Source organism: Pristiophorus japonicus, chromosome 20 (genome assembly GCF_044704955.1).
Source record: "Pristiophorus japonicus isolate sPriJap1 chromosome 20, sPriJap1.hap1, whole genome shotgun sequence".
Classification (NCBI taxonomy): Eukaryota; Metazoa; Chordata; class Chondrichthyes; family Pristiophoridae; genus Pristiophorus; species Pristiophorus japonicus.
Genome location: NC_091996.1, coordinates 75,363,507 through 75,378,430, shown reverse-complemented (window position 1 = coordinate 75,378,430; position 14,924 = coordinate 75,363,507). Strand labels below are relative to the sequence as shown.

The window sequence follows — 14,924 nt, the reverse complement described above, 5'->3', positions numbered from 1 at the left end:
GATTAATTACTGAGCTATTTATCAGCTTTGAGCATCTTTAAATGCAGTTATAATTTAATCACTTACCTCGTTTTCCTTTGCCTTGCACTAATAAATCCTTACTAAGTCAAGTTTAACACCAATCATTAGAGACTAAACACACAAAGGTATATCGATGTGCTTACTGATATACTTATCTTAATTTGCTCGGGTCTCTCTTGGTGTATTGATCATGACGTCACTTTTCCTGTGTCCTCCAGTGCAATTACTTATTATTTACTGTTGCTCCTTGGTTTAAATTACTAAGCACCTCCTCCTCCCTCAGCATCCAATTTGCACTGTGTTTAGCAAGCCACTCCGCGAAGAAGGTTCTCCAGCTCTGTGCCACACAGCTCCTCTTCCTATTACCTTCTCCAAAGGTATCTCTGTCCTCCTCAGCTATTCCACTCACATAGGTGTACAAAATGGTGCCGGATATTACCCGGGATGCACTGCGTGCTGGAATAGGTCTTATCAACGCTTCAGAGGCCTGGTGCGCAGGTGCGGGGAGGGCTCAGGGCAGGTCCCGAGCGTGCGCAGTGCCACCAGTCAGCTGATGGAGACGGAGGGCGGAGAGAAGCTTCCGGAGGCAGCAGAGCACAGGGGAGCAATGGAAACGGTGGGGAGGCTTTATAAAGAGTCGCTGTGGGCCTCGGGCCCCGAATAACAAGCTCCGACCTCGGCATTTGCCCTGAGCGGGGCCCCCGGGGGAGGGGCAGCTGCGGGGCTTTCTCCCGGTGACAGGCCAGGGATCAGTCGCCATCTTGCTGGGGCAGGGGCAGCAGGGCGCACGCGCGGCCTTTCCCTGGGCCAGGAACCAGGAGGAGAGAATGTTGTGAATTTCTATCCTGGACTCAGTCAGGGCTTTTGTAAAGTGCTGTTCCAGGCTGTGAGAAGGGCAGCATTTACAGGCCGCAAACTCAAACCCAACATCACATCCACATCTCACACAGTCACTCCATTCATCAGGGCCTGAATATCAGCCGCCTTTCTGTTATGTATGTAAACATTAGAACTGTGTAAGACTTGCCACCGAAGGGCGCACTTGTTGGAGACCCAAGGGTCACCTGCACACCTCATACAAGCGAGTATAAAAGGTTGTCTACCATGCTGCTTTGACACGAGTTTTATTAAAGAGACTAAGGTCACGTCAGATTAAGCTCACAGTACTCAGTCTTGTGGAGTTATTCTAAATATCACACTTTCAATGTGGAAGGAGAAATGTTTGTCTTTTCTGTCTGTGGGAAAACATTTCAAACATCAGTGTGATTGGAAAAGCCCCGAGACACACACACCCGAGTGAGAGTGTTCCAGTGCACTGACTGTGGAAAGAGCTTTAACCAGTTACACAGCCTGTAAAACCATCGCACCATTCACAGCGGGGAGAAACTGTACACGTGTTGTGTGTGTGGACCAGGCTTCAACTGATCGTTCAACCTGGAGAGACACAAGGACACCCCCACCATGGAGAAACCGTAGAAATGTGGGGACTGTGGGAAGGGCTTCAATTACCCATCCCAGCTGGAAACTCATCGACGCAGTCACACCGGGGAGAGGCCATTCACCTGCTCCGTGTGTGGGAAGGGATTCACTTGTTCATCCCACCTTCTCACACACCAACTTGTTCTCGCTGATAAAAGACCTTTTTAATGTTCTGACTGTCAGAAGAGCTTTAAAAGCAAAGAGCACTTGCTGAAACACCAACGCACTCATATTGGGGAGAGGCCGTTCACTTGCTCTGTGTGTGGGAAGGGATTCACCCGATCATCCCATTTGTTGAGACACCAGTAAGTTCACAAATGACTACAGAAGTGGGATTCTGCTGTTATTGCTGCTGTTAAACATCCAGGACTGAACCATGTTTATTCTGACAGTTGGAGTTTTTATCTGCTGATGTTAATAACACCTGTAACTGGGCTGGAGTTTAATATTCTGGATAAATGTCAAATAAATCAGCTTTGTTTCTGTTGTGTATCTGTAAAGCATGCACTCCCATATTCTGCCACCAGGGAGCGCATCCCCTGAAGTCCCAAGGAATCCCTTGGAGCACTGTATATAAGCCGGCCCCTAAGGCCTGTTCCTCACTCTGGAGTGTCTTAATAAAGACTGAGGTCACTGTTACTTTAACCTCCCTGTGTGCAGTCTCATTTGTGTTAGGAACACAATAACTAGCGACGAGAATACGAATCCAACGCAAAGATGCAGCAAACTGTGGGCATCCTGGAGAAGTTCTCGGAGGGTGAGGACTGGCAAGCCTATGGCGAACGGCTGGACCAGTACTTTGTAGCCAACGAGCTGGACAGAGAAGGAAGCGCTGCAAAAAGGAGAGCGGTACTCCTCACAGTCTGCGGGGCACCGACCTACAGCCTCATGAAGAATCTTCTGGCTCCGGTGAAACCCACAGACAAGTTGTATGAGGAGCTGTGTACACTGGTTCGGGAGCATCTTAACCCGAGGGAGAGCGTGTTGATGGCGAGGTATCGGTTCTATACGTACCAGAGATCTGAAGGTCAGGAAGTAGCGAGCTATGTCGCCGAGCTAAGGCGACTTGCAGGACAATGTGAGCTTGATGGCTACCTGGAGCAGATGCTCAGACTTTTTTGTACTGGGAATTGGCCACGAGACCATCCTACGAAAACTTTTGACTGTGGAGACACCGACCCTCAGTAAGGCCGTTGCGATAGCACAGGCGTTCATGTCCACCAGTGATAACACCAAACAGAACTGTGTTTGCAAGCAGAAATGTACAGGGCAGAAACCACGAGTCTGCAATTGCCAGCAGGCCTCAGGTGACCCAGATGACTCCGAGTCCGCAACTCAGACGCAAGGATGAATGCGAGGCTTCCATTCAGCCTATTCATGCTGCTTCAAAGGGTATGTTTGCAAGAGCTGTGGAACAATGGCGCACCTCCAACGAGCTTGCAGACGAGCTGCAAGCTCTGCAGAACCTGCTAACCACCTCGTGGCAGAGGAAGATCGGTCCATGGTGGATCAAAGCAATTTCAAGCCTCAGAGAGAGGAGGCAGATGCTGAAGTACACGGGGTGCACACATTTTTGATGAAATGTCTACCTATAATGCTAAATGTAAAATTGAATGGCTTACCCATAGCCATGGAACTGGACACTGGCGCTAGCCAATCCATCACGAGTAAAAAGATGTTTGAGAGACTGTGGTGCAACAAGGCACTCAGACCAGCCCTGAGCCCCATCCACACGAAACTGAGAACGTACACCAAAGAGCTCATCACTGTCCTGGGCAGCCCCATGGTCAAGGTCACCTACAAGCGCACGGTGCATGAACTGCCACTCTGGATTGTCCCGGGCGATGGCCCCACACTGCTTAGAAGGAGCTGGCTAAGCAAAATCCGCTGGAACTGGGATGACATCCGAGCACTATTACATGCTGATGAGGCCTCATGTATCCAGGTTCTTGACAAATTTCCTTCCCTTTTTGAGCCAGGCATTGGAAACTTTTCCGGGGTGAATGTGCGGATCCACTTGGTCCCAGAGGCACGACCCATTCACCACAAGGCGCGAGCGGAACCCACATGATGAGGGAGAGAGTGGAAATCGAGCTGGACAGGCTGCAACGCGAGAGCATCATCTCCCCAGTGGAGTTCAGCGAGTGGGCCAGCCCAATTGTTCCAGTACTCAAAAGTGATGGCACGGTCAGGGTTTGCGGCGATTATAAAGTAACTATTAATCGTTTCTAGCTATATGAGCAATACCCGCTACCTAAGGCAGACGGCCTATTTGCGATGCTGGCAGGAGGCAAGATGTTCACCAAGCTCGACCTGACTTCGGCCTACATGACGCAGGAGCTGGAGGAGTCTTCGAAGGGCCTCACCTGCATCAACACGCACAAGGGACTGTTCATCTACAACAGATGCCCGTTTGGAATTCGTTCGGCTGCAACGATCTTCCAGAGAAACATGGAGAGCCTACTCAAATCAGTACCATGCACGGTGGTTTTTCAGGACGACACATTGGTCACGGGTCGGGACACCGTCGAGCACCTACAAAACCTGGAGGAGATCCTCCAGCAACTGGATCGCATAGGACTGCGGCTGAAGAGGTCGAAATGCGTCTTCATGGCAACAGAAGTGGAGTTTTTGGGGAGAAAGATCGTGGCAGACGGCATTTGGCCCACAGACACCAAGACAGAGGCTATCAGGAACATGCCCAGGCCACAGAACGTCACAGAGCTGCGGTCGTTCCTGGGACTCCTCAACTATTTTGGTAACTTCCTACCGGGGTTAAGCACCCTCTTAGAGCCCCTACATGTGTTATTGTGTAAAGGTGAGAACTGTATGGGGAAAAAAACAAGTAATTGCTTTTGAGAAAGCCAGAAACATTTTATGCTCCAACAAGCTGCTTGTATTGTATAACCCGTGTAAAAGACTTGTGTTAGCATGTGATATATCGTCGTACGGAGTCGGGTGTGTATTACAACAAGCTAACGTTGCGGGGATGTTGCAACCTGTCGCCTATGCCTCCAGAAGCTTGTCTAAGGCCGAGAGGGCCTACAGCATGATTGAGAAAGAGGCATTAGCGTGAGTGTTCGGGGTAAAGAAAATGAATCAGTACCTGTTTGGCCTCAAATTTGAACTGGAAACCGATCACAAGCCCCTCATATCTCTGTTCACTGAAAATAAGGGGTTAAATACTATTGCCTCTGTCCGCATACAAAGGTGGGCACTCGCACTATCAGCGTACAACTATACCATCCGCCACAGGCCAGGCACTGAGAACTGTGCGGATGCTCTCAGTCGGCTACCATTGCCCACCACGGGGATGGAAATGGCGCAGCCTGCAAACTTGATGGTGGCACAGCCCGCAGACTTGTTGATGGTCATGGAAGCGTTTGAAAATGATAAATCACCTGTCACGGCCCGCCAGATTAGGATTTGGACCAGCTAAGATCCTCTGCTGTCCCTAGTAGTAAAAAAAAACTGTTTACTGCATGGGAGCTGGGCCACCATCCCCGTTGAAATGCAAGAGCTAATCAAGCCGTTCCAGCGGCGAAAGGACGAGCTGTCCGTTCAGGCAGACTGCCTGTTGTGGGGTAACCACGTAGTGCTACCAAAAAGGGCAGGGAAACGTTCATCTCGGATCTCCATTGCACACACCCGGGTATAATAATGATGAAAGCGATAGCCAGATCCCATGTGTAGTGGCCCGGTATTGACTCTGACTTAGAGTCCTGTGTACGGCAATGCAGCGTGTGTGCTCAGTTGAGCAACGCGCCCAGAGAGGCACCACTATGTTTGTGGTCCTGGCCCTCCAGACCATGGTCGAGGATCCATGTCGACTATGCGGGCCCGTTTCTCGGTAAAATGTTTCTGGTGGTGCTGGATGCTTTTTCAAAATGGATTGAATGTGAAATAATGTCGGGAAGCACCGCCACCGCCACCATTGAAAGCCTGAGGGCCATGTTTGCCACCCAAGGCCTGCCTGACATACTGGTCAGTGATAATGGGCCATGTTTCACCAGTGCCGAATTTAAAGAATTCATGACCCGCAATGGGATCAAACATGTCACTTCGGCCCCGTTTAAACCAGCTTCCAATGGGCAGGCAGAGCGGGCAATACAAACAATCAAACAGAGCCTTAAACGAGTCACAGAAGGCTCACTCCAAACCCGCCTGTCCCAAGTACTGCTCAGCTACCGCACGAGACCCCACTCGCTCACAGGGGTACCCCCGGCTGAGCTACTAATGAAAAGGACACTTAAAACCAGACTCTCGCTGGTCCACCTGTCGACACTTACAGCTCCGGTAGAAGTTTCTTTAATTTACTTGCTCGCAAGGGGTAGGTCACACTCAGTCAAGGACTAAGTGAACACCTCCGAAATGGTTCAGTTTAACAAGATATTTATACAGTAAAACCAAAGTTCTGGCCTCTCCCTGTGTATTGCTCTGTCTCACAGTCAGTGAATACAGATAAAGAGTTAATGACTATATCCTGGTCCTGGCATGGTATCCAGATATTTCCTTTTGTCAGGGTAATCAGGAAGCCAAACGGCCATTACTCCATGAGTCATAGGTAATGGGCTATCACCTGTCTTGTATTGTGTCAGGATTGTTTCAATTTCCTGGTCAGTTTATCTGTTTGCATCAAATGGATGAGGTCTCGGAAAGAGATAATGGCTAGAAGATAAGGGTGGAGTGACATGGAACTCCTGTAGTGTCGACAATAGGAGAGCACCATGGGGGGTTACTTGTCTCAGCATGACTTGTCTCCTAGCTGTCTGATGGCCATCAGCCATCTAACAGCAGGTTTAGCTGTTTATGCAAGCTGACTGCTAAAATGCAGAAAGTTCTGGAAGGGCCAGGACTCCATTTTAATCAAAAGGCACACAAATACCGTATGGTATCAGCTTAGATAAAAATACTTTCCACATTCCCCCATTTTGTCCTTCACAAGGACAACTCAATCCATTCTGATCTTGTACAGTCTCTCCATTTCCATTTCCACACAAGAGCCTTCAGCAGTTGTTGCTACCATAACTCTAGCCGTGGTCTCGGTAGGTAACATAGTTTCTCCCACCCTGGCACAGCAACACTTAATGACGACAAATAATAGATACAGGGCGAAGACTATCAGCAGGAATATGATCAAACCCTGTACCACAGATTTCCCCAGGGCTCCCAACCATCCTGATGCCCAACCCCACAAGGTGATACCGTCCTGGCCAACTGTCTGTTTATACTCTATTACCTTTTTCCTGATGTTTTCAGCTGGACTGCCGATATCTTCTGATTTATCTGGGATATACGTACAGCATTCTTCACCTATTAATGCGCATGTTCCTCCCTCCTTGGCTAGGAGATAATCTAAGGCCATACGATTTTGGAGAGCCACTGTTCGAATAGCTACCATTTCGTCATTTATCCCTTCAAAGGCTTGGGAAGTTGCGTTGGCTACTGATTCTACTAAGTTAGCCAGTTCCCGTAACTGCCATTCGGTCGATGCTATTCCATAGGGTGGCACCATTACCTTGAATATTCCGTTTAGCCACGTCAAATCCCGTTTAAATCTGTGGCTTCCATAGGCCTCCCTTAGAGTCCTTACTGATCTGATAAGGGGTACCACATATCCTAAGTAACAGGACCCTGTCCAGTTGGCTGGTAACCATGGGTAGGCTTTATGGCCACAAATAAAGTAGGTGCAATTATAGGGCGTCAGCTCCTGGTCCTTTCGCACTATCTCTACTCGAGTGGTCTCACCTTCCCACCCTTCACCCGGGGCTTTATTATGGACCGTTGTCCAGCCAACGGTTGCTATCTTTCTCTCAGTGGGATTAGTTGTGGCTTGCCATTTAGTCATTTGGGAACACTTGCTGCGTCTCATTTCTGGTCCTTTAGTTTCATTACTCACTAGGCATATTATACCTTCAGGATTTCTTATTCTGGGAGTAATGCTTAGGAAGGGAGGCTGATGGTTATTATCATAATTGGGCTGGTACCATCCCTGGAAGGCTGTAAGTTTATACCCTGCCGACCTCCATTCTGTTTGCTCCTTCGTTTCTGGCCCCTTAGTTAGTTTTGTCCTGTTTTGCACTGTCAACCATTCTACCATTTCTGATTCGTTAAAGGGGACAGATCTCAGGGGAATACCCCCCCTGGAGTGGACAGGTACATGGGAACATACCCAACAACTCGACAAGTTTCTTTCTTGAGCATACCTATGGCTCAGTGCCATAAATACGTTTACGTGCAATTCCCTTCGGTGGCGGGTCTGTACCCCTGGTGTAATCAATAATGCGAAGTAAAACCCTGTCAAGCCCAGCACCATCAGTCCCCATAGTCCATACAGTTCCTTATTCAGTCTTCCTTTTTCTGTTCCTCTGATTCCTTTGTCCCTTCCTCCTGGTCGGGTGCCCTTTTGCAATGGGACACATGGATCCATGTTGGTCTTTCCTTTACCTTGATTGCAGTATTGGTCGCCAGCAAGACCTGGTATGGTCCTTCGAATCTTGGCTGTAGACTGCTTTTCCTTTTAAAAAATCTTGATGTAAACGAATTCCCCTGGCTCCAGGTTATGACACTTCCCTTCCGCTGGCTTGACTTGGGCTTCCTTTACCTGTGAATGAAAGCTGGAAATACATTTGGTTAGTGCAATACAATAATTCAACATATTTTCCTCCATTTTGTGGATGTCCATCTGTTTTGCAGTAAATGGTGCTGTAAAAGGTAGTCGTTGGGGACATCCCATAACTATCTCATGCGGTGACAGGCCTGTTGGTTGCAGATCGCATTACCATCAAAGCTAAGGGCAGCAGTTCTGTCCATTTCAGTCCAGTGTCATTGCATAGTTTTGCCAGCTTATTTTTAAGCATTCCATTATATCTTTCAACAAGTCCAGCTGATTGTGGATGATAACTGCAATGAAAACGTTGATTAATCTGTAAAGCTTTACACATTTCTCTTATAACAGTTCCCGTGAAATGTGACCCGTTATCACTGGAAAGCTTAGCAGGGATTCCGAAGCGCGATACAATTTCTTTTAACAAACATTTAGCAACAGTAGTGGCATCGGCCTTTTTACATGGAAAGGCTTCAATCCATCTAGAGAACATATCTACAATAACTAATACATACTTGAATCCCATACACATAGGTAATTCAATAAAATCCATTTGTAAATGTACAAAAGGCCCGACTGGATTTGGGTGGGAGGCAGATTCTACTTTTTCCGTCTTACCCGGATTCATTGTCTGACAGGCAACACAATTTTCACAGATTTGTTTTGCAATTGCCGAAATACCTGGTGCATACCAAGTTGCCAAAATATAATCTGCCAATCCCCCTTTGCCTGCATGTGTGAATGTATGAACACATCGGGCAATCCATGGAAGTAAGGATCTAGGGGCCACCACGCGGCCGTCATGGTGAACCCATATTCCTTCTGGATTTTTATAACATTGATCCTTCGTCCAGGTCACCACCTCCTCCGTACTGGCCTGTGTCTGAAAGGCCAGCACGTCATTAATAGTGGGTGGCGGGTCTGAGCAATTATTTTTCCTTAGTGGGAACAATGACACCTGCATCCCCCCTTTCGACAGAGCTGCTGACTTAGCTGCATTATCAGCTCTGGCATTCCCAAGTGCCACCTCATTTGACTGGCCTGTATGTGCTTGGCATTTGATAATGGCAAGTTTCAAAGGGCATTGAATGGCTCGCAGGAGATTTTCCACTTGTTCTGCATTTTTGATAGGGGTTCCTGAAGAAGTCAGGTACCCGCGAATCTTCCAAATTTGTCCATAGTCATGTGATACCCCAAAAGCATACCTGGAGTCAGTGTAGATATTAACTGCGTGTCCTTCAGCCAGAATACAGGCTCGAGTTAACGCAAACAATTCGGCTTGTTGGGCTGAAAAGGAGTCTGGAAGAGAGGCTGTTTCGACAACATTAAACTGAGTTACAATTGCATAAGCAGCTCTAGGTTGGCCCCTATCATTTCGTAAGGCTGATCCATCAACATAGTACACTAGATCAGGGTTACACATTGGTACATCTGTTAAATTGATACGTGGTTTAGTCACTAATTCGGTTACCATTTCACATGAATGGGGTTCGCCGTCGTCTTCCGTGGGGAGTAGAGTGGCTGGATTTAAGGTAGTACATCTTTTGATGATAAGGTTCGGATTTGATAACAGTTCGACCTCGTATTTAGTGGTTCTTGCGGAGGTTAGGTGTTGGGTGGCACATTTAGTAAGTAAAATCTCGACAGAGTGTGGGATATACAAAATGGTCTGATGATTTAGAGTTATTGTCTGAGCCTGTTGCATAGCATAATAAGCTGCTGCCAACGAAGGAAGACATCTTGGTAGTCCGCGTGCCACTGGGTCTAGTTGGGTACTGAAATACGCTACCGGTCGCTGCCTGTCCCCATGTAACTGAGTCAAAACAGATTGTGCAAAACCCGACTTGTGATGCACAAATAAGTTGAATAGCTTAGTGTAATCTGGTAATCCCAAGGCGGGTGCTGAAGTGAGGGACTGTTTAAGGTTCTGAAAAGCATTCCGGGATACCTCATTCCAAATCAACTTCTCTGGTAGTGCGGGCATGGACATGTCTAACAGTGGTCTAACGATCTCGGAATAACTCGTAACCCATTGCCGGCAGTATCCTGTCATGCCGAGGAGGTGTTTCATTTCTCTCTTGGTTACTGGTAGTGGGGCAGAGCAGATTGCTTTTACTCGGTCTTGTGTCAATTGTCTCGTATCTCTGACCAATTCGTGCCCTAGATACCGAACCTTTTCTGAGACAAATTGTAACTTTGCCTTTGACACCTTGTGTCCTTTCGAGGCCAGAGCTTTTAATAACACAAGGGAGTCCGTTTCGCAGGCCAATTTGGAGGGTGAGGCGAGCAATAAGTCGTCAACATACTGCACAAGTGTAGAACCTGCTGGTAAAATTACATCTTCCAGATCCCTCTTTAGGCATTGTGAGAATATGGTAGGGCTCTCGGTAAATCCCTGCGGGAGTCTTGTCCACGTATATTGGCATCCTTTATACGTGAAGGCAAACAGGAATTGGGACTCTGGGTGAATGGGTATTGAGAAAAATGCTGAACACAGATCAACTACTGTGTAATACGTTGATGATGCCGGAATACTGGCAAGTATAATTGCCGGGTTGGGTACCACTGGATAAGTTGGGAATACCGAATGATTCACGGCTCGTAGGTCTTGGACAAATCTCCATTTGTCACTATTGGGCTTCTGCACCGGAAAGATCGGTGTGTTACATGGACTTCTAGTTGGAACGATTACTCCCTGGGCCAGCAGGGACTTAATGACTGGCTCAATACCTTGTTCTGTGGCTGGGGACAAGGGGTATTGGGGCTTCTTGGGGAGCGGGGCAGTTGAATTGATCGCTACCTTATAGGGTTGTGCGGTGAGCATCCTTCCTACTTCATTAGCGTGTGTAGACCATAGTTGTTCTGGAACTTTAGCAAGAAGCTCTGCTGTGCTTTGTCGTACTGGGAAGCTAGTGGCTGAGAGCATCCTTTCTTCTAAGACAGCATCGAAGTATATTTTCCCATTCAACTTGACAGAATAGCCTCCCCCCCTTTCATGTTGCCCCAAAGTTCCATTACGTGTGTGCCATTCCTCTTGTACTGGGGATCCTTGCATTCTTTTAACCATTCGTCCTAAATCCTGGGGTTTATGTGTGCCTGCAACCGCAAGGGTGCAGTGTGGAACGCTCCCTTTAACCCTAAACAAGCTCTGACTGTGGAAGGATAATTCAACCCCTGCCGCTATCCCTTCGGGTCCGATAAAGATTTTTTCGATCATCAATTGATGTTTCTGGTGCAGGAATGGTTGATAAAAGATTTGTGCTGTAGCGTCTGATCCCGTGTTGTCACAATATGCTGTGCAGTGTAATGTTTCGTACCAATTTCCCAAGGTTTGAGATTTGAGGTAGTCTGTGATTAACCTTGTTACACACCAATATGAACCAACCAAATAGGATAGGGTTTTGCTTAGTGTGGGGTCCAAATTTTTCCAGGCATACAATATGGGAGTTGTGGGTTGAAGTAGTGGATATGCGCCACATTTATCTATGGGGACTCGAACCTCCATACCAGCTGGGGAACAGAGGATCGTGGCATTCATTTTACATAACAGGTCACGTCCACACAGATTCACTGGAACCTCCTTAGACAGTAGGAATGAATGATTATCTTCGTAATCCTCTAATTGTACATTGATAGGGTTGGAGAAAAACATTTGCTGTGCGTGTCCAGATAGTCCAATCACTGAGGTTTGATTAGTGGAAGTGGGAATTCCCCTCGTATCCTCCCTTGAAAGGACCGAATAGGTGGCACCAGTATCCACTAGGAATGGGATATCCTTTCCTTGTATTCGTATTTTTACTTCAGGTTCTCCTATGGCATTTAACGAAACGACGGGTAGCTGTTTGTTCGCAGCACTCGGGTCTGGGATTGGGCGTCATTGATCATTATACGGGCAATTTGGTGGTTGGCCGAATTGCTTTTGATTCTGTGATCCAAATGGATCTTGCACAGAGAAATTAGTCTGAGGTCTAGCATGTACCTGGACTTGGGTCGCATACGGGTTGGGTTCTGAAGGGGGAGGGTGTGCTCTATTACCTGCCTGTTGAGTCCAATCATGATTTGGTTGTTGCTGTTTTGCCCGGCAAGTTCTAGCCCAGTGTCCAATCTGACCACAATTGTGACAGGTATCATATTGTTCCTGCCCTGCACCTCCTCTCCCTCTTCCCCTGTAATATCCTCCTCTGGCTCGCCCTCTTCCTCTACCCTGGGGAGGGGCGTAGGACGGTGTCACCGGGGTGGGTGTTATTGGAGCTGCTTGTCCTACAAACATGGTGACCTTGCTTCTAGATTCTCTATTTCGCTCTTGTATGTCCTTTAACATAGATACAACCTTGGATAGCGATTCCTGTCGCCATCCGAGACAAACTAGTTTAAAGGGATCTCTGAGTACGGGTCGTAGCCCGTTTACCACGGCGCTGATCATAGGAGCTTCTACCTCCTCCATTTTCATGCCTGAACATTGGTTCATGATCTCTCGCACTCTTTCTACATAATCCTCAACATCCTCCTCCTTTCTTTGTGTAGTTTCCATAATTTTGGACCAATTCGTTTTCCTCGGGAACACCGAATGTAAGGCTTCCCAACATCTTCCCTAGAACCCCTCTCCTGGCTTCGTGCTGGGATCTGCATCCGGAGCCTCTCCATGGGTTTTAAAATCTTTGAATTTTATCTCAAGTTCGGCAAATTTTGTGTCCTTTAACCATGCTTTCAGTAAGATTTGACCATCTAATATACTGGGTTCGTGGCACAAGATGATTACTTTTAACTGGTCTATGGCCTTTTCAATATTGGTTTTGGGGTCTGCCAATCCTTCCACAATTATTCTTAATTCACTTGGTGACCATGGTCGATAAATAGGGACCGGAGCCCCCCCAGAGAGTGGACTGGGAAAAAGTCTTACTGGGTATGCAGATGATGATGGCTCCAGGGCAACGGGCTCTGGTCCACGAGTAAGACTTCGTGTGCCCCCTGCAGGGCCGTCACGGTATTGATTCCCTTGTGACTGACTTATATTTCCTGCAGCCGCACCTGTATTGTTGGGAGCGGGTGTTACCCCGTTTCCCTGTACTCCGGCCCGAGGATCGTCTCCTCCTTGGCCTGGAGCACCCCCCGGGGATGAAACATACGGCGGTGGTCGATGGCTGTAGGGAGTCCAATCCTCATCCCAGTCCTCATCCTCATCCTTATCCCAACCCTCAGGAGCCCTAGGTGAGTGTGCCTTTGTCTCTTTAGCAACCATAACGGATGGGTGTTTGTTATGTCGAGGGCGATTCACCTGCTCTACCCGTTCATCCCCCTGCTTTCTCCCTCTAGTACACTGCTTGCTAACTCTTAGGCTCTTCTCGTGTCGTTCCTCAGCTTCCCTTTTCCAATCTCCAAACGCTGACTAATTCATTTTTTTTTCCCCTCTTCTACCTGGGTCTCTGTCTATAAGGCATTCTTCTAGACAGGTTATTCTCTCTAAATTGAATGAACCATCGGGTGGAAATGGCTTGTTTTCACCCTTAGTCCATTTTACCCATTCTCTTAGGTGGTCAATTGAATACTGACCACAATTCTGGAGCATAAAATGGGCTGGGGTCCCTTTTGGTGGTGGTTTACTTGCTCCAGCCCCCATTCTGGATGATTTAAGATTTTTCCACAGTTTCTGATCTCACAATCCTTTCGGCCAACCGAGTTCTCTACGCCCACTTCTCCTGGCCGTTACGTGGCCTGAAAAGGCTCTTAATTCGGGCTCAGTCTGGGTGTGTGAGATATGTTGGCACGAACCAATCGTAGTTGATCAATCAGTTACTGTTTCTTTTCCTAATCAATCCTTGTGTTTTTTTTTTCCTGAATCACAACTTTCCCTAGTGACTCTTCCCGTTTCTCTAATGGCAATGACTCACAAAGGTATTGCACATGACAGTAATACAAGGACAACAAACAATATTTCCGCGAGTACACAAATCATAACCTCTAAACAAATTCTCAGTCTGCGTTGTACGCCACTACAGACCGAGTCCTTAACTTATCCTAATAAAAACTGATAAAACTTAAGGTTCCGTACCCAAACTCTTTGATCGATTGCGCTTTCTTTTTTTTTATAGTCTTATCACATAAGAACCCCTTTCGAATTAAAAACAATAAAAATCTTATCACATAAGAACCTTCGATCGATTAGCGCTTTCTTTTTTCTCTTTTTTTTTTAATAATCTTATCACATAAGAACCCCTTCCGAATTAAAAACAATAAAAATCTTATCACATAAGAACCTGGAACCCTTTTCGATCGACTAGCGCTCCCTTACCTACTGAAACCTTCCCCGGGCTGTCTCGAGATTTTTTTCCAGAACCTGTTCTCTTCTGCTGGCGAGCTGAGAAAGAAATGGTTATAAAAAAAAAATACCTTTAACTTTTAAATGCTGAGTCTTGTAGATGCAGTACCTCCGCTGTGGACAACAGATTACATATGCGATTCAACAGTGAAGAAACCTCTTGTGAGCAAAAGGCTCACCTTGTTTGGCCACTGAAGCCTTTCACTGGAGAGGCACTATGCCTGTATCCGTTTTACTCATAGGACAGAGAGTATGCATCTCGGTGGAACCTCCAAGTTATAACTGTCGAAATCTCGACCTCCGAAAAGAATGACTCCGACACTTACAGCTCCGGTAGAAGATTCTTTAATTTACTTGCTCGCAAGGGGTAGGTCACACTCAGTCAAGGGCTAAGTGAACACCTCCGAAATGGTTCAGTTTAACAAGATATGTATACAGTAAAACCAAAGTTCTGGCCTCTCCCTGTGTATTGCTCTGTCTCACAGCCAGTGAATACAGATA

At 47.2% G+C, this 14,924-nt stretch overlaps 1 pseudogene; it reads left to right on the top strand.

Annotated features, from left to right (window-relative positions):
* The window catches only part of LOC139232775 (zinc finger protein 229-like), a 103,395-nt pseudogene extending 102,710 nt beyond the window's left edge, over nt 1-685 (top strand).
* Nucleotides 686-14,924: the final 14,239 nt, after the last annotated feature.